Source organism: Pan troglodytes, chromosome 16 (genome assembly GCF_028858775.2).
Source record: "Pan troglodytes isolate AG18354 chromosome 16, NHGRI_mPanTro3-v2.0_pri, whole genome shotgun sequence".
Classification (NCBI taxonomy): domain Eukaryota; kingdom Metazoa; phylum Chordata; class Mammalia; order Primates; family Hominidae; genus Pan; species Pan troglodytes.
In genome coordinates, this window is record NC_072414.2 from 22,419,674 (window position 1) to 22,439,760 (window position 20,087).

A 20,087-nucleotide genomic window follows, 5' to 3' on the forward strand; every position below is an offset into this window, starting at 1 on the left:
AATAGTTTCTAATGATTCTTTGAATTTCTGCAGTATCAGTTGTAGTGTCTCCTTTTTGATCTCTGGTTTTATGTATTTGAGTCTTCTCTCTTTTCTCTTAGTCTGGCTAAATGTTTGTTGATTTTGTTGATCTTTTAAAAAAATACTAACTTTTCATTTCATTGATATTTTATATTTTTCAATTTCAATTTCATTTATTTCTGCTCTGATCTTTGCTATGTTTCCTTCTACTAATTTTTTTTTTGGTTTGCTCTTGCTTTTCTAATTACTTAAGATGCATTATTAGGTTGTTTATTTGAAGTTTTTCTACTTTTTTTGATGTACATGCTTTTTGCTATAAACTTACTCCTTAGTACTGTTTTTGCTGTATCCCATGGTTTGTTTTTTGTTTTTTTGATTTTGTCTTTTTTTTTTTTTTGAGACAGAATCTCTCTCTGTTGCCCAGGCTGGAGTGCAGTGGTGCAATCTTGGTTTACTACAAGTTCTGCCTTCTGGGTTCATGCCATTCTGCCGCCTCAGCCTCCCGAGTAGCTGGGACTACAGGTGCCCACCACCATGCCCGGCTAATTTTTGTTTTTTGTATTTTTATAAGAGACAGGGTTTCACCGTGTTAGCCAGGATGGTCTCGATCTCCTGACCTCGTGATCCGCCCGACTTGGCCTCCCAAAGTGCTGGGATTACAGGTATGAGCCACTGCGCCTGGCCTGTATCCCATAGGGTTTGGTTTGACTTTAAAGTTTTTCTTTTCTCAAAAACTCAGTGTCGTGGTACCGGCTTCTAGTGCTTTGGGCAGTGAGACCCTTTTACTTGATAACAGTGGTAGCTGGGACAACTTGGCAACATAAATAAATAAACGGCATCTAGATTGGAAAGGAAGAAGTACAGTTATCTTTATGTACAGATGACATGATCTTGCATTTACAAAATCATAAGAAATTTACTAAAAAGTGTTAGGACTCATGAACAAATTTAGGAATGTAACACTATGTAAGATTGGTATACAAAAATAACTCTATTTCTTTACCAAGAAATCAAGAATCCAAAAATGGAATTACAAAAATAAATCTTGTTACAATAGAATTAAAGCTGGGGTAACTTTAACATAAGAAGCTTAAACTTGAACACTAAAAACTACAATACATGGTTAGTGTTGGAAACACCCAGGTACCATCCCTGAGCCTTCTCTCCTTGGCTCTGAGGACTTTACCTTCATGGGGTGAGGAATGGGGTTGCATTCTTGGCTTTTACATTATATTAGGTGGGTTCAGGGTGAGGTATCTGCAAGTCAAATGAGTATTACAATCTCTACTTTAATGTATAAGAGACTGAGGACCACAAAGAGAGAGAATGACAATCCATATCCTGGAAGGCGAATTGTCAGGCACTGATTTCCCCTATGTATACGCTGTCAATCATCGTGTATTCAAAGGATCCCCAGATACCTTACCAATAGGTGTTTGAGAGAGGTCTGTAATCTAGGCGTCTGAGAAAACAAGGCTAGAGATTCCAATATTGGAGACAACAGGGCTCTGGGAAGATTAAGGTTGAGTTTTCTGGATCTGCAGAATAGAGTCACTGAGGACCAATTGCAAGATCAGAGGAGGTGAAAGAACAAGTCAGGTCATGCTTAGAAAAGAGAATACCAGGGATAGCTTTTAGGCAAGAGTCACACTGAGGAAGGGCAGGTTCTTGGCATCGCTCAGGAAGGAATCCAAAAGCAAGCCTGTAGTGGAAGAAAGCAGCTCTACGGAGGCACTGGCGGTGTTACAGCCCTGCGTCTGCTCCTGCAGGGCAGGGAGCCCTCCGTGGGTTGTGCTCCCAGAGTAGCAGCCTAGGGGTGGCTTGCAGTCATTTTTATATTTCACTTTTAATGGCATGCTAATTAAGGAGCGGGTTATTCAGAAATAGCTAGAAATGGGCAGTAACTTCCAGCTGTTTCCATGGCAAGGGTTGGGGACTTCCCGTGCTGCCATGGCACTGGCAAACTGTCATGGCACTGGTGGGAGCATCTTCTGGTGATCTGAGGCTTGAGGTGCTTTCGCCGCCTCTCCCAGTTTCATGCGTGCCTCTTACCTGAAAGCCCTTCACACCCCCATCTACCCACCTACAAAGTTCCCTGCCCTTTCACCCCACCCCCATTTCACACGCACTCCCACATCAACCCTGAGCATTCAAGCCTGCGTTTCCCTGTTAGGAACCTCGGTGGTAGCCGGGGCTCTGAGAAACCCCTAGGCAGAAAGCCTTGCCTAGTTTGTGGCAGAAATCAGGGAAGGAAACAAATTTCAGGTCTTTCTCACAAATAAATAAAGATAGGGAGATTTGATTGATTGATGGATGGATGAAACGTGGGAGTTTACGGGCAAATATTTATCAGACACTGGAAGTGTAAGTTGTCACAAAGATTATGGAGTGCACCTGTCTTATGACCCTGTTAGCACTAGAACATATTTTCTAACTGTGTAAATTGAAGGCTCACAAATTAGTTTAGTGAGAGAAAAGATAACGGATTGGAAGAGAATTACCATATTCATTAGTTGTGTTTTTAAAATTTTAAAGTAAAATAGAGACATGATTTTTTTCACACTTTCGAATGCATCTATAAAAAATAGACTTGAGGGCTGGGCGCAGTGGCTCACGCCTGTAATTCCAGCACTTTGGGAGGCCGAGGAGGGCAGATCACGAGGTCAGGAGTTGGAGACCAGCCTGACCAACATGGTGAAAACCCGTCTCTACTAAAAATACAAAAATTAGGCGAGCGTGGCGGCGCGCCTGTAATCCCAGCTACTCAGGAGGCTGAGGCAGGAGAATCGCTTGAACCCGGGAAGCGGGGGTTGCAGTGAGCCGAGATCGCACCATTGCACTCCAGCCTGGGCGACAGAGTGAGACTCCGTCTCAAAAAAAAAAAAATAAGTTACTCATTAATAGCATAGACCAATTGGCCTCTATTGAAATTTCTCCTTTATTTTCACAATGTCCCAGGCTGTGAAATCAGGATTTAATAAAGAACCAGAATGCCACATCTGTGTCACCTGGGTAGGGACCAGTCCAGAACAATTAAGTCCGGGTCTCTGGGTAACTGGACTCAACTGCTGGGCTAAACAGAATGTCCGGCGTGGGTTCCTAACGGGGGACCACAGAGCCTCATGGGAAATGTAGTGTCACCTTCCAATGATGTTACCATCAAGGACTTTGGGAACCAGCTTTTCTCTCTGCGCATGCGCCGCCCGGCCCACTCCGCCACTTTCATCCGGAAGTGTGGCACACAGAGGCGGTCCTGTAGCTGGGCCGGCTTGGGGCTTGGTTCTATGTCCCTGCGGGTCGGTGCGAGGGCGAAGAGGAACCCGTGGGCCTCGGGGGATCCCGGGGGGCCGGATCAGTGTCCCCTAGTTGTGGGAGCAGACGCGTGGGTGCATCGCGGGCGGGCAAGGCCTGAAGTGCAGGTGCGGGCCGCGGACCCTGGCGGGGGCTGAGAGGATAGGCGTGGGGTCCCGGCAGTGAAGCGGGTTCTAGAGGCGCAGGAGCGGGTAGGCGAGGCCAGTGGCCCTAGGCCCGGAGTCTCCAGGCCGCGCTCCTGTCCTGCCGCTGAGGGACCCGGTTACGAACCCGCATGACGCTCAGTTTCCCATCTGTCCCAGTGCTAACACACAGTTCTCGGGAGACGTTCCCCATTCCCAGAGGAGTAGTGTGAAACGCGTGCGCCTCTAGTCTTAAACTTGGCGTTTGTATTAGTTGGGTTTCCTGGTGTCTCTTTAGCAAGTGAAATTTCTGGTTCCCTCCTTCACTGTGTGACCTGCCTAGTCCTCCTGGGTTGCATTTACAGAAGTTTATATGAGAACTAGTTTCCAGGGAAGAACTCACTGATTCCGCGAGGGAGATGGCGTAGTGGATGATGGTCTTCAGCCTTAAGGGTACTTCAGTCTTAACTGTGTGTTACAAAGTTTGAAAGGGAGGGTTCCCTATGAATAAGAAGCGCACTTGAAAGAACAGCTGTCTGGTCTAACCTCTCACTGGTGCTTCAGAGGAGGAAAAAAGGTCACAGGTGAGGATCCCAGTTTTCCTCGCTCAGGAAATATTAATTCTACTCCCTAGAATGCACAAGATTTGCAAAGACTAGGTGATAGTAGAAGGTTTGGACGAACTTTCAGAAGGTTGAGGTGAATTCAGCTGAGAAGAACAGGCAAGGACCTAGGAAATATTTCTTATTTGAAGGGGCCTGAAAGTGTGGTCTGGGGTACAGGAGTGACCTTTCATACTTGAGAAGATTAAAATACTCTCCAAACACAGTCCCATTCCTTCAACCTTAGCTCGTTTTTCCCTGCGTCTGAGATATATTAAACCTAGTCCATCACCAAATTTAGCATTAGATTGTGAAGTTCTATTGATTGTATTTGATTTGTAATTTAAGATTTTCTCCCCCTACGTAATTTTGTTAAAAACACAGAAGTGAATTCTGTTCACTTAGGTGTAACAGTTAATACTTGCTGTTTAAGGAACTAATTAAACCTTACTGGCTTATAAAAAACAACCACCATTTTGTTTGTTTGAAGTTCTGTGGATCTGCATTTTGGTGTGGTGGGTTCAGCTGGGTAGTTGATATATTTGTGTTGCCTGGATCACAAAAAGGCCTTAGTCACCTGGTACCTTGACTGAGCCTGGTTGGTTTAAGATAGTTTCCTTCACAATCTGGTGGTTTGTGGTGACTCTTGGCTAGGCCCTGTGTCTCCAACAGGGTAGCTCCAGACCTCTTCACAATATGACTGTGTCCAAAAAGGGAAGAACCAATGGATATTTGCATCACATTTTCCATTGTCCATTCACTGGACAAGTCAGATGGAAAAGTCCAATTTATTGTCAGAGCATAATATGAGGGCTTGGATAGAAGGAAAGGTGTTATTGGGAAACATGAGTACAATGGTGTACTGTAGGAAATACATACTATGTACATTTTAAAAAATGTAATTGTAGGCCAAAATTGCTGGTTTGCAAGATGCACTTTCCATGATGTTCAGGTATAGAAAAGCAAGATATACTGTCATGAGAACACTCATATGAAATTATTTGTGGAATCTACATATTAATAGGAAAATAGTTAATACGGCCCAGTATATTTCTATAAAACTTATTTTAGTGAACTTATAATGTTTCTTTGCATTAAATTTTTAGATTATATCTTTAGATAATATTGTTACTAAATTAGTAGGTAATACATATTTTTATTCAAAAATAAATTGTGCATCTAATGTCTACCAATTAATGTACTTGTAGATGTATCTTATCTTAACTTGAGTCTTTCCTGCCCCTAATGAGGCGTGAAGTACTCTTCTCCCATGGGGAAGTTTTTCTTTTTCAGGAGGGAGGAGGGATTTCCCAGGTAATGTGTCTAGAGTGTTGGGCAGAAGAATCTGGGACCACACCTCACCAGTTCTCTCCTTAATCCACGTCATTTGCCTTCTATCCCAGCTATGTTTCCAGTGTCCTCTGGGTGTTTCCAAGAGCAACAAGAAATTAATAAATCTCTGGTGAGTTGTTTATTTGTTCTTCACTTTGTTTTACACTGTATTTTCTGAGTTTATGGGTGTCTGTGAATTAAAAAGGAAAAGTAGAAATAAGTAAAACTCAGGTTGAAGGAAATATACATAAATAAGATAAAGCTGACCTGTAGATATAGGCAGGTTATAAGAGCTTAGAGTTGTCTAAGTTGGGTGCAAATTTTCCTCTGATCTTTCTGATGCCGAGACAAAAAAGGCAGTCATGTTTGTTACGTGATTGGAATGGAACCCGACAAGAGAGCATGCTGTGTTCTTGTGGGACAGGAAAGTTTGTGTGCACCAAGTCTAAACCACGACCTTCATTGGTGACATAGATTATGTGCTTGAACATATTTCACACCGGCCTGGCAGTAAACACTTGTAGTGTTGTGCAGTGGAAACGGTCATCTTCCACTAAAGCATGGCGTGTGGTGCAGTGGAAATGGTCATCTGACGCTAAAGCACGGCGTGTTGTGCAGTGGAAATGGTCATCTTCCGCTAAAGCACAGCTTCCATCGTAAGGTATGCTCCTTGCTCAAAGAGTGTGGTCCCAAACAGCTTTTGGGAGGTCCTCCTTGATTCATGGATGAAACCTGGAACATCTTGAGGACTGAGTTAACCATAGGTCCTTAAATAACTCTCCACACCTTTTTCTTAGTTTATCTCTACATGCAGGGTGTGCAGCAGCCTGTTCAAAGTCATATTTTCTGGGAAATATTTCCAGTGTTTATTTGCAATTTAGCCCACTCTGTGTAGTCTTAACTTATTTCTTCTAAACTCACCATTAACCTAAATAATAGTCAAATTTAGGGGGGCTGTATTTGCCTTACTCGAGTCTTCTACCATAGTTGAAACTGTCGTACCCAAGCGAGTTAGAGAGAAATGCCACACTTTGAGACGAATTCAGGAGTCCTTTATTAGCTGGTGACTGAGAGACGGCTAACACAGGAAATACTCTCGGCCCTAAAGAATGGGCTAGATTTTCTTTTATACATTGGTTTAGAGAGGGGAGGGGGGATTCCAGCTGCAATAAACTTACAGAAGAAAAAACAGACAAAAAACTTAAAAAGACAGATGGTTACAGGAAAACAAACTGTTCCAGGTGCAGAGGCTTTAAATTCACCACAAAGTGATGAGTGAGGGGGCTCTGGGCATTATCTGCCAGACAAATGTGGGGGCTTTATGATATTATCTCTGGGTAATTTGCTGGGAACTGCGGACATCACTTGCCTCAGCACTTTATCAGTTAATTGCACTCTTTGATATGTTGAAAATCAGCTTGCACAAGTTAAAGTCCTTGAGGAAAGGGGGTGGGTAAGGAGCCCTTGATGTCTTGTAAATGAAGGAGCCAAATGGAGTTTGTCTGGTTTTCTCAGCTGAGGGAGAGTCTATTCATATTAAAAACAAGGTTAGCTATCTAAGGAAGAGTCTATTCATGTTAATACAACGTTGGGTATTACAAAACGTCTGTTCATGATCTGGAAATTCTTCCGTGTTAGTTCTGTTAAAAGAAAAACTTTAAAGGAGTTTAATTGAGCAATAAACGATTCACGAATCGGAAAGTCCCCAGAATCACAGCAGATTCACAGAGACTCCAGCACAGTCATGTGGTGGAAGAAGATTTATAGACAAAAGGGAAGTGGCATACCAAAATCGGAAGTGAGGTACAGAAACAACTCAGCGTTTGCCTTGTTTGAGCACAGTTTGAACATTTGGCAGTGCCTGAGTGGTTGAAGTTTGGCCATTGGGATTGGCCAAGATGTAGCTGTTGTTTGAGGTGCATACACTCAAGTTAGGTTTTCATTCTTGTTTACCTATTAAGGTAGGTTGCAGGTCATCCACAAGGACTCATATATATAATTACGGAGTCCTTCTCAGGACATACTTAGTTCACTTTAACAATGCCTTCCCTTTGGTTATTCTCTCAATTTTGAGAGATTGGCCAAAACTTCAGTCACTGGTGTCACTATTACCGTTGCAAATGTACTTATTTGGTTTAGAAACCCACTGGGAAATAGAACAGTGAGATTTTAAAAGGTGGAACAAGGACTTGAGTAGAAGGTGTCTTCTTACGCTGGAACATCCTGTTTACAGGAGAAAAACAAAACCTGGTTTGTTCTAGGATTTATGTGTTTCCTTAAAGTCTTAGTTTGATTATGTTCCATTTAGCATGAGTGACTCCATTTTGGTTTGGTTTGTTCTGTTGGGACCTATTGCATGAGCTTAGTTCAAAACAATGGCCTCCCATAATTTTGCTTAAAAAATTCCTCCTTTTGGCTGGGTGCGGTGGCTCATGCCTGTAATCCCAGCACTTTGGGAGGCCGAGGTGGGCAGATCACGAGATCAGGAGATTGAGACCATCCTTTCTAATACGGTGAAACCTCTTCTCTACAAAATACACAAAAAAATAGCCAAGCATGCTGGCGGGTGCCTGTAGTCCCAGCTACTCAGGAGGCTGAGGCAGGAGAATGGCCTGAACCCGGGAGGCAGAGCTTGCAGTGAGCCGAGGTCATGCCACTGCACTCCACTCTGGGGGACAGAGCAAGACTCTGTCTCAGAAAAAAAAAAAAAAATTCCTCCTTTTCAGTCAAGTTCTCACTTAGTTGAGAGTGTGACCAAAATGTAGGGCCTTAGCCTCACTCTTAGTTACCATTGTTTTGGGTTTCCGGTTTAGCACATCACTCCCATTGTTTTGAGTAATGGTTTTAGCACGTCACTCCCATTGTTTTGGGTTCTGGTTTTAGCATGTTACTCCCATTGTTTTGGGTTTCTGGTTTAGCACGTCACTCCCATTGTTTTGGGTTCTGGTTTTAGTACATCACTCCCATTGTTTTGGGTTCCCGTTTTAGTACATCAGTCCCATTGTTTTGGGTTTCTGGTTTAGCATGTCACTCTCATTGTTTTGGGTTTCCGGTTTAGCATGTCACTCATAGGTTACGGTGTCCTTATGGTTGCACATTTTTTTAAATCTGTTGTCATTCCAGTTGAAGAGATACCATTTGACATTTTAGAGATGGCTGCATGCAAACTCTTAAAACATTTGAGTAAGTACAGTGCACCAGGGAGACTCTTATGACTATTGGGATAACACCAAGAATTTGGTATATGCTCCTTACTCAGGGTCCCTATAAATCAAACCACCTAAAATCAAATAGATTAAAGAATGAATTAGATAAAGAGTTTACTTGCTTAACTAAGTGGGTTTCTTTGTTAATTCCCTACAACCAAATCTTTATAATACCCGATGTTTTCTCCATATGCCATGTTAGCAGCTGCACAGATACTTAAGATAAGAGTCTCATGATAGTAGAGAAGTCTTGATCTGTGATCTTGGGAAAAGCTGTTCACATTAAGGATGCCATCTTCTTCTGGGGGGGAACTGTCCTTGTTAGCTTTACCTTAAGGGTTCCAAGGGGTGTATGGTTCCGAGTGTGGAGGGACCCTTCTGAGTTGTAAGACTATGAACCCAAAGTTTAAGGTTTTAAAGTTTTGCTGTCATGTGGATGGCAAGGGCAGTCCTCTGATGTTCTCAGAAGATCCAGTCATCAGATTCTAGATTGTGAAGGGGTTGGCTGTCCTCTGTGAACCATAAAAGGCTTTCTTTAGCTGGTGAAAATACACTTCAGCATAATAATCTACTGTTTTAACATCAACCCTCTTGCATGGAAGAGCTTTTATACAATCAGAAAATATGCACTGAAAATGACAACTGAATGAAATCCCTTTATAAAATGTTTAAATGGCCCATCAGGTAACCAAATGTACCTGAAGTTTTGATTGTTTTCCTAGGAATATAGGTTTGACAAACCAAACATTGATTATAAACTATTTTAGCAATTTAGAGATCACCACAGCAATATATTTAATTTGGATCATTTTCTCTTTCCATGATGAGTTATGGAATGCAGAACTTTTAATAACAAAAGTTTTAAGGACTTAAGACGGACAAGGTGGCCATCCTGGTTCTTCATAAGTCCGTGCTTAATTAACATTAGACTTACATCCTCTTGAATACCAGCTGTTTCTTCAAATTAGGTGCATGGCACTGGTAACTGATGAGTTATAGGTAATTTGGCTTAGACCATGGAGTTTATTTAAATTATATATCTAAACAATTTCAATATTGGTGATTTAGCATGCAAATCTGGCAAAATATTTCCTTGATATTCAATTTTTGTTTTACTTGGGTTAGCAGTTTTATAAACCAGTTGGTCTTCTTATTAAACTTTAGGATTTTTTTTTTTTTGAGACAGAGTCTCACTCTGTTACCTAGGTTGGAGTGCAGTGGCACAATCTTGGCTCACTACAACCTCTGCCTCCTGGGTTCAAGTGATTCTCCTGCCTCAGCCTCTCGAGTAGCTGGGATTACAGATGCATACCACCACACCCGGCTAATTTTTGTAGTTTTAGTAGAGGCGGGGTTTCCCCATTGGCCAGGCTGGTCTCAAACTCCTGACCTCAAGTGATCCACCGCCCTCAGCCTCCCAAAGTGCTGGGATTGCCAACATGAGCCACTGCACCCAGCCTAACTTTCGAGAATTCTTAACCTGTCCAATTATTGGGGGATCGGAGAACTTATGGGGAATTTTTACCCACGATATTAAAGTTATTATAAACCTGTGTTCCCGAGTGTTTTACATGGTCCTTTTCATTCTTTCATGAATCTTCTATTCTAGAATTTTGCATGCTTGTGAAGTTTTTAGAAACTGCATCACCATTAAGCAATTAACTGTGGAAATGACTTTAAATAGTTATAGTTAAAGACAATTGCTAAGGAAATTTGGTTATTTCTGTGGTCTACAATAACTTAATAACCATAATTAGGGTGGATGTGGTGGCTCATTCCTGTAATCCCAGCTCTTTTAGAGGTCAAGTTAGGTGGATCACCTGAGGTCAGGAGTTTGAGACAAGCCTGGCCAACATGGTAAAACCCTGTCTCTACTAAAAATTAAAAAATTAGCCAGATGTGGTGGCAGTTGTCTGTAATCCCAGCTACTTGGGAGGCTGAGGCAGGAGAAATGCTTGAACCCAGGAGGTGGAGGCTTCAGTGAGCCTAGATCACACCATTGCACTCCAGCCTAGGTGACAAGAGCGAAACTCTGTCTCCAAACAAACAAAACAGGTAATTATGATAGATAGCATATAGGCATATTAGAATTTTAGAATCCTGGCCAGGTGCAGTGGCTCACGCCTGTAATCCCAGCACTTTGGGAGGCCGAGGTGGAAGGATCACGAGGTCAGGAGATGAGAATATCCTGGCTAACACGGTGAAACCCCGTCTCTACTAAAAATATAAAAATTAGCTTGGCATGGTGGTGGATGCCTGTAGTCCCAGCTACTCGGGAGGCTGAAGCAGGAGAATGGCATGAACCCAGGAGGCGGAGGTTGCAGTGAGCCGAGATTGTGCCACTGTACTCCAGCCTGGGTGACAGAGCAAGACTCCTCAGAAAAAAAAAAAAAAAGAATTTTAGAAATCCTATACAATTTTAGAACGGGTTGATGACGTAAACTAAATATAACCTGTAGAAGGTTCAACATTATGTTTTATTTTGACAGTGCTACCCATGTGACTTAACATGTTAAATAGTCTTGTTTACCTCTCTTTTGGGTGCTTCAAGGGCCTCTGTAGTATCCCAAAGTTAGAGGTCAGAAAAGACAATTTTGAAGTTGAAATTTGATTTTGGGAAGCCTATTAAATATATTAAAAGTTTAAACACTTGATGTTATGAAATAGAATTCCAGGTCACCGTAAGTCATTCATTTACTTAAAATCATGACTTAAAAAAGTTTTAAAGGGCAAAAATCTTTACTCATTGATAGAGGGAAGACTTATCTTCACAAATGATCTGCCTCTTGTTTTTACTTTTTTTTTTTTTTGGTAGTTTATTTAAAAGACAAACAAATTTTTCATTATTTTTTAATATTACCTGAACATCTTCTTTAAAGAGAGAAAGCCAAATGTCACCCACTTTTTCATAAAACCTTATAGACAAACCTATTATTCTTTCTTTTTTTTTTTTGAGATGGATTTTCCCTCTTGTTGCCCAGGCTGGAGTGCAATGGTGTGATCTCGGTTCACTGCAACCCCCTGCCTCCCGGGTTCAAGCGATTCTCCTGCCCCAGCCTCCTGAGTAGCTGGGATTAGAGGCATGTGCCACCATGCCCAGCTAATTTTGTGTTTTTAGTAGAGACGGGGTTTTTCCTTGTTGGTCAGGCTGGCCCTGAACTCCTGACCTCAGGTGATCCACCTGCCTCAGCCTCCCCAAGTGTTGGGATTACAGGCATGAGCCACTGCACCTGGCCATTTTTTTTTTTAAGATTGCGTCTTGCTCTGTCACCCTCCTCACCACATTATAGCTCTGGGAACCAAGCTGCATCACAATGGAAAATCATGGAATCACAGGAAGAATCCACTCAGCTTTGCAAGATGCTGCCCAAGGGGTTGCTTGGAGCATCCAAATTAACATTTTTCATTCTGCCCAGAGCAAAATACATGTGACAAAACATAGACACGTGCCACTTTGCTCAGCACCCAATATCAAACTGGTAAGACTCAAACTTGCTCCCAGATGGGCTGTGCCATCTCTAAATCTTTTTAGAAGCTTCTGCATATTAATAGGCATCCCTAGATGAGACTAATTTGGGAGCCCTCATTTTTAAATGCACTTCAGGGCATTATTCATTTGGAATGTTCCACTGTAAGTCATCTTAATAAGATTTTGCCATTTCTGTAAGACTTTGCTGCCTCCCAGGCCTAATGTATTAGCCAGAAGGAGCTTAGTTTTCCAGAAATTAAGGATCCTATTTTTACCTAAAATATTGGCTTTACTCCCAGGTTCCCTTCATTAGCTTAGCCAATGATTTTTTTTTTCCTGCCTAAGCGTGCGAGAAAAATGAAACAAAGGGGTAGAACACAAAAATCCCTGTGAATTTTCAAAAGCCAAATGTTACAACCTTCCAATATTATCATTTACTACCACTTTCCTTCTGACCCAGTCAGATGTAGGAGGCCTCTAACTGGAACTGGATTCAAGCCAGTTAACTACTGGATCAAATCTGATCCTGGACCCGGTCCCTTTTCTGTCATAACTTCTAAAACATCCAGCCGGTCATGGCTGGACAGCAGTTTGGAACAGAAATTTGCTCAAAGAAACTCAGAGCTCAAATCACAAATCCATGGAGCTCTGAAATCCGAGAGAAAATTTACCATGATCCCCAGCTGCTCCGAGAGATCAAAGGACACAAGTGTTACAGAATCCTGAGGTGTCACTTTTCTGCCTGAAACCTCTGGCTGGTGGAGCGTTTACCTGTGTTTTGCTCGGGCCCACTGGGTTAGTTCTGTCCACTCCGCTCATGCTAGTGGTCTGGATCCCACACTTGCCAAGGGCGAGCTGGGTACAGAGCAGTGAGGGGTGTGTGAGAAAGCGAGCATGGGATCTGGCCACTGCACACAGCCAAGCATGCCAGCTGCAGTGGGGTGGGCAGCTCCAGGCACAGGTGCCAGCTCCCTGTGAGGCTGCAGCTGGACCAGGCCGACTGCAAACAGCTTCCACTGTGGGTATCAGGGAATGCAGTGGCACACAGAAGCTTGGAGATGCAGGACCTGCAGAGCCCCAAAGAAGGTGTCACAGCCCTGGCTGGGGGAGCTCCTAGGTCTGTGTTCCCTGAAGGGACACAGCTCTTCTCTCCTTCTCTCTTCTCTTCTTCTTGCCTGCAATTTGGCAAGCAAGGAGCGCGTTTCAGCCCTGTTTATGTTACACCTCTTTCAGCCCTGCTAGTTGGCAGGTCCCGAGTTCTTGTCCTGAGTCCAGGAAAAATGAGGTATGTGGACAAGTAGAAGGTGAGCAAGGTGAAGAGGTGCTTTATTGAGCCACAGTACAGCTCAGAGGAGACCTGCAGTGGGTAGCTCCTTTCTGCAGGCAGGTCATCCCAACGTCTGTTCAGCTCTCAGCAGCTGAGAGGAGACGCACGGTGGGTAGCTGTGCCCATAGTGCCCAGGCCTTCAAGCTGAGGAGGGCCTTCCGACCACTGCTGAGCCACTCTTAGCCCCACCTCAGCCTCCCTCCTGTGCTTGCCAGTGCCCAAAGTCTGGAGGGGGCCGAGGTGGCAGGGGGCTGGCATGTCAGCACTGCCCTGAGCTTGCACAAACTGGGCCGGGTTGTGACTGTGCCCAGGTTTGGCCTCAACTTGGATCCGAATTTGGAGTGGGCTCTGGAAGCAGAGAGACGCCAGGTGGCAGGACCAGGTACAACTGAGCCTGCAGGGCATGGGGGCTTGCTGGGCCTCTGATAGTGCAGAGATGCCCGGGTTTGCAGTCATGGCTGGATGGCTGCAGCTGTGCCTGGGAGGGCGTGGCTCCTGCCTGATAATTTAGAAGTGGCAGGTCTCCCACCCATTCCTGGCTCCCACGAGGTTTGAGGAGCGCACAGCCCCAGCCACTCCTCTCAATTGCAGCCAGTGTCTCCATAGCAACTGCTCCACGTGAGCCACTGCTGCCACCACAAACGGGTCCTTTCAGGTTCCTTCCTTGTACCTCAGCACTCTGGGGGTCATTAGAAGCCTTAGCAACACTGCTCACCACAGTATAGCTCCAGAGGCCCTAGCAGTCCTGCTCCCACAGATCCCACTTCTGACACCATCTATTAAAAGAAAATCTTCAGCTGAATTAAATTTAAAGGAACTTAATTGAGCAATGAATGATTCACGAATCAGGCAGCCCCCAGAATCACAGCAGATTTGGTGAGACTCCAGCACAGCTACATGGTGGAAGATTTATAGACAATAAAGGGAACGTGATGTACAGAAATCTGAAGTGAGGAGTGAGGTCCAGAAGCAACTGGGTCCCTTACTGTTCTCAGCAGTGAGGTCCAGAAACAACTGGACTAGTTACAGTGCTCAGCATTTGCCTTATTTGAACACAGCTGAACACTCAGCAGTGTGTGAGTGGCAGAAGTTTGGCTGTTGGGATTGGCCAGGACTCAGCTATAGTTACAGGCGCATACTCCTAAGTTAGGTTTTCAGTCTTTCTACCTATTAAGTTAGGTTGCAGTTTGTCCACAGGGACTCAAATCTAGAAGTACAGAGTCCTTCCCAGGCCATATTTAGTTCACTGTAACAGTTCCTATTATGACCTCACTGACAGTTCTTTTTCTCTGAATTCTCCTTTCTTCTCAACAGCTTATCCAAATGTTCCATTGGTCCCTGTTCATCTTGCCCTGCAGTTCTCCTTAACTGATTCAGCCCTTTGTGGTTTGCAGTCCTGTTTCTCTACAGCTTGGACCTCTTCAGTCTTTCCATCATAGGTTTAACTCTCTGTTGAATGCTTCTTTGTAGCTATCCAAATTTACCTTAAGATCAAAAAATTCGAAGTGAAAGCCACATCCTCTTCTCTTCCCTTATGTGTATGGCATTACTACCATGCAGCCAGTGACCCAAAATGGGATTTCTTCTGGGCTTTTCTTGCTTAGATTCAGGCTCATCTGGTGTCAAGCCTTGTTACTTTTGTTTCCTTGTTCTTTTATTTTTATTTTTTTTCTTTTGAGACAGAGGTTCGCTCTTGTTGCCCAGGCTAGAGCGCAGTGGTGTGATCTCAGCTCACCGCAGCCTCCACCTCCTGGGTTCAAGCAATTCTCCTGCCTCAGCTCCTGAGTAGCTGGTATTACAGGCATGTGCCACCACGCCCGGCTAATTTTGTATTTTTAGTAGAGATGGGGTTTCTCTGTTTTGATCAGGATGGTCTCGAACTCCCGACCTCAGGTGATCCACCCACCTCGGCCTCCCAAAGTGCTGGGATTACAGGCGTGAGCCACCGTGCCTGGCCTGCTTGTTGTTTTCATCTCATCCTGATTTCCGAATACAGGAGAGAAGCTGAGTTGGAGTTCACTAACAAGCACAGAAGCTTTGTTATATTAACAGTGTCATTCTTGGCAAAACCTGAAGGGTGTGTTTGCAGGGTGATGAGGTTCAGTCACCTGTGACCTGTGCATCTGGCCAGCACTGTGGTGACATCCTTAGGAATCCACGGGGAGAGAGAAAGCATTCAGGAGTTAGTGGGTCACGTTTGACAAGGGCCAATAAAGAAATATGCAAAGACAAAAAACAAGAAGAACATTGTCATATTTTCTACCTTTTGTTTATATAAATTTATGTCAATGATTTTAGCTTATGTTAATATGCAATGTATACAATATGCTAACATTTACAATATATGTTTATAGTTTAAACATTTCTGTCATATTTTCAGATTCTTTAAAGATTATATTATGCTTCCTATTTCAGATAGCTGCTTAAAATGAGTAAGGAAAAACGGATGTGTGCATCAGTTCCAACTGTTTATGGACTAAAACTAGTTGATTTCTTGGTTAAGAACAAAAAGTGACAACCTAATTAACTGAAAATTTTAAGTGGGCAATTATAGTTTTAGCTTTAACGTAAAATATTAACTATGCTCTATTCTTGCATTTTTAACCTAATACTCAATATAAATCGCCACATGCCATGTTTCAGATCAAGGTTTTACTTGGGATCTCTCATGAGTTTTTCAAAGTTTTAATTATCTGCAATGTAACAATGTACCAGTAACCTTACTGACTTAAACCAGCAATTTATTCTTTTTACATGTCACAATTTTCTGGGTCAAGACACTGGACAGGGCAGTGTGGGTTGGCTGCTTCATGATGTCCCTGGTCTCATCTGGAAGGACTCTAGTGGCTGGGGACGTGAAGCAGGCACCCAGAAGGACTCTAGTGGCTGGGGACATGGAGCAGGCACCAAGCCCTCTCTTTGTGGCCAGCACGGACTTCCTCCCAGTCTGGCAGTGTCAGGTAGTCAGGTTTGTCTGGCTTCTCCCAGGGCGTGTGTCCAAGAGGCCCAGGCAGAAGCTGTAAGGTCTCTCATGATCATCCCTCAGAAGTCCCAGAGCATCTCTCCTGCCACACTGTCCAGTCGTACTCATCACTGAGACCAGCCATGATTCAAGAGGGGAAGGTGATTAGATTCCACCTCTTGATGAGAAGCATAGTAGGAACCTGCAGCAGTCTTTAATACACCACAGTTTGTCCTCTGGCCACAAACTATTAACGTTTCTCCCACATGCAAATTATGCTTTGCCCCTCTCAAGAGTCCCAGAATGGTTTTCCTTATGGCACTGGCTGGTAGCCCAACTGAATCCTGAATCAGGTTGTGGTGGCCTGTCACCTGCACCCACACACACTCAGCCGCAGTGAGGACTGAATCAAGTTGTGGTGGCCTGTCATCTGCCCCCCCACACACAGCCACAGTGAGGACTGAATCAGGTTGTGGTGGCCTGTCGTCTGCCCCTGACGCACTCAGCCAGAGTGAGGACTGAATCAGGTTGTTGTGACCTATCATCTGTGCCCACACACTCAGCCGCAGTGAGGGGACTGGTGTGAAAACAGTCGGCATTTCCCTTTAGAAGCTGTTGGTGGGAGGCAGGAGGGAGGTGCTGCCCTGCAGGCCCCATCTAACCGTTGGTCATTCCCATGGGGCGCCTGTTAGAGTTCTGTGATTAGTGCCCAGTCCACAGATGGTGACAAGTTTGCAAAGCCTTTACTAGACTACTTGTGAGGCTAACTAGAGGCCAAGGAGCCAACACTGTCCCCGTCCTTACAGAGAGACCCTACAGAGGATTCCCAGATATACATGGAAGGACAACATCTTATCAGGTCCTCTCTGTGCAGATGTGGTTATCATTCCAAATGATGAGCTCCAGCCCCAAGACTGTTCCATCCTCAATTGCTTCGAATCGGCAATGTAGGCTCTCCACACACGAGCTATATGTAGGTTCCTTGGGTACCCAGATGGGAGCCGTGAAACACAAACCCTCCATGGTCAGGTCCGTATCTGTTTCCTGCCTTTTTCCCAGCAATCCCCAGGCCTCAGCAGCAGTGGTCTACCTCTGCTGATTCTCATTCAGAATCTAAACTTAGAAACAATTAGAACCTAGACCCAAATTCTACCCGAAAGTAACAGAATAACATAATCTATACTCTGCAGCATGACTGTTTGCCCAACGTAATGAGGATGAACTGAGAGATAATGAATGATCATGACCCTGGCCCAAGTAACAAGAATGAACTGTGAGATAAATGAATGATCTATTGGATTCTAAAGGTATAGTCTGAAAGGTCATGTCATTTGGACTATGCTTTGTTAGTAAAGCAAAAAAAACTAATATTAAACAAGAACTTAAATTTTCATATACCTGTGATTTCTTCTTTTCACTTCTTTTACACCTTTCTTGCTCTTCCTCTAAAGCCACTGGTAAGGTTTGTTCTGTTGATAAATTCATTGATTTAGTTCAAATGAACTAAGAAGAGTTAGATAAAGACTATAATCTTTATAAAAATAAATAGAGAATAACATTTCTTTGTATTTTATATTTTGAGAGTTTGAATGAAACAATGTTTACTGAAATATTTACTTCTGTAAGAAATACTTCTAATTATCCAAAACTTCAACAAACCACTTGGGGAGAAACCAGATATCACCAGATTCAAGCCATGCAAAATCTCAGGGTCACTCACAAATTGTTCCACCCAACATAAGTCAACAAAACTGTTGGAAACAAAACAGAAATTTGAAATACAGTCAAAATATACAATGTAATGCTTTACTATACTTCATAACAGTATCTTTTTAACAGGACACTAATTGAGTTGGCAGTTACTAATAATTTGCAAAATTATTGTTCTTTATACCTCAATTAGTGTGCACCCCATTTTTTACATCACAAATGTTTTCCCCTGCTATTCTGAAAAATTTATTTTCATCTTTTAAGACTCAGAAAGTAGGCTGGGCATAATAGCTCACATCTGTAATCCCAGCACTTTGGAAGGCCAAAATGGGAGAATTGCTCAAGGCCAAGAGTTTAAGACCAGCCTGGGAACCATAGGTAACCTTGACTCTACAAAAAATTAGACAGGTATGGTGATATGTTCCTGTTGTCCCCGCTACTCAAGAAGCTTAGATGAGAAGATCCCTCGAGCCCAGGAGTCTGAGGTTTCAGTGAGTCTCAATCATGCCATTGCACTCCAATCCTGGGTGATAGAGTAAGAACTTGTCTCCAAAAAGAGGGGGAAAAAAAGGCTCAGAATGCTATGTGAAATCTTCCTTGATTCTAGCTATCTTTCTCCACACACACAGGTGTCTGCTTCGTTGGGGTCCCTTAGTACCTTGTCAATTTTTCTAGTGTCACTTTACCACCTGACCTGCACATCATGTCTTTACATGTTGACCCCCTTTGCTGCTAGACTGTAGAGGACAATCTTTTGAATCATCTTTGTATAAACAGTCTTAATTTTGCTAAATAATTACTTATTGAGTTCCTGCTAAGTGTTAGGCACTGGGGAATAAGGAAGGAAAATAGAAGCTGTCAGGGATGGCTTTCCTAAAGATCATCCATGAGCTGAGACTTAGAGAGTGAGGTTAGCCAGATTAAGCGAGGCAGAGGGCAGGAAAGGGTGAGCACATGCCAGGCAGCAACAAGAGAGGAAGAGAAGCCTCCAAGAGAGTATGTATTTCTCTGCAGAAGACGAATGGTGAGGGGGCCTTTACCAGCAGCTCAGTAATTCCAGAGAAAAAGGCAGATGGGGAAAGGGATACAGATGGAGATTTGGGCAGAAATCAGTTTCCTTTTCTTTTCTTTTTTGGGACAAGGTTATACTCTGTCTCCCAGACTGGAGGGCAGTGGCATGATCTCAGCTCACTGCAACCCGGCCTCCCAGGTTCAAGTAATTCTCCTACCTCAGCCTCCTGAGTAGCTGAGATTACAGGCGCGTGCCACTACCACCTGCTAATTTTTGTATTTTATTAGAGATGGGGTTTCACCTTGTTGGCCAGGCTGGTCTTGAACTCCTGACCTCAAATGATCCACTTGCCTCAGCCTCCCAAAGTGCTGGGATCACAGACATGAGCCACCGTGCCCAACCCAGAAGTCAGTTTCTGAAATCCTTATATAAACATTTAAGATGCTTGGACATTAGGTATTCAGGAGTGGTTCACGGATCTATTTGCATTAGGGATAATTCACTCTAAATACTGTGAGGAGCATAAAATTCTGAGGCATATAAATCAATGAACAAAGATAAAACATAAGGCAATGTTGCAAAGATGATGCAGGCCTGAGGAGATGTTTTCAGAAATATTTAGGATATAGGTATCAGTGGCCATTATAAGAATAAATTTCTATTGAATAAATAAATGTATATATCTGGGTCCCTGGAGAAATACACTCTGCTCATTACTTTACAAATTTTATCAAATGAGAAGTAAAATAATATGCATAAACTCTTTCAGTTACTTGTATTTACTTTACCCTTTTTCTGTTTCAGTTTTACTGTACCAAGGAAATGCATTTGGGTTTTGTGGTGGTTGTTGTGGTTGTGGTTGTTTTTGTTTTTTGAGATGGAATTTCACTCTTCCTGCCCAGTCTGAAGTGCAGTGGTGTGATCTCAGCTCATGGCAACCTCTGCCTCCTGGGTTCAAGCGATTCTCCTGCCTCAGCCTCCCAAGTAGCTGGAATTACAGGCATGTGCCACC

At 43.4% G+C, this 20,087-nt stretch overlaps 1 long non-coding RNA gene across 1 annotated transcript in view; it reads left to right on the forward strand.

The window, feature by feature from the left end:
* Nucleotides 1-3,267: 3,267 nt before the first annotated feature.
* Nucleotides 3,268-20,087, forward strand: part of LOC129137122 (uncharacterized) — an 83,397-nt gene continuing 66,577 nt past the window's right edge. The window contains exons 1-2 of the long non-coding RNA XR_008539290.2: nt 3,268-4,039; nt 5,461-5,519. This is a non-coding gene — a long non-coding RNA (uncharacterized LOC129137122). The remainder of the gene's footprint in view (nt 4,040-5,460; nt 5,520-20,087) is intronic.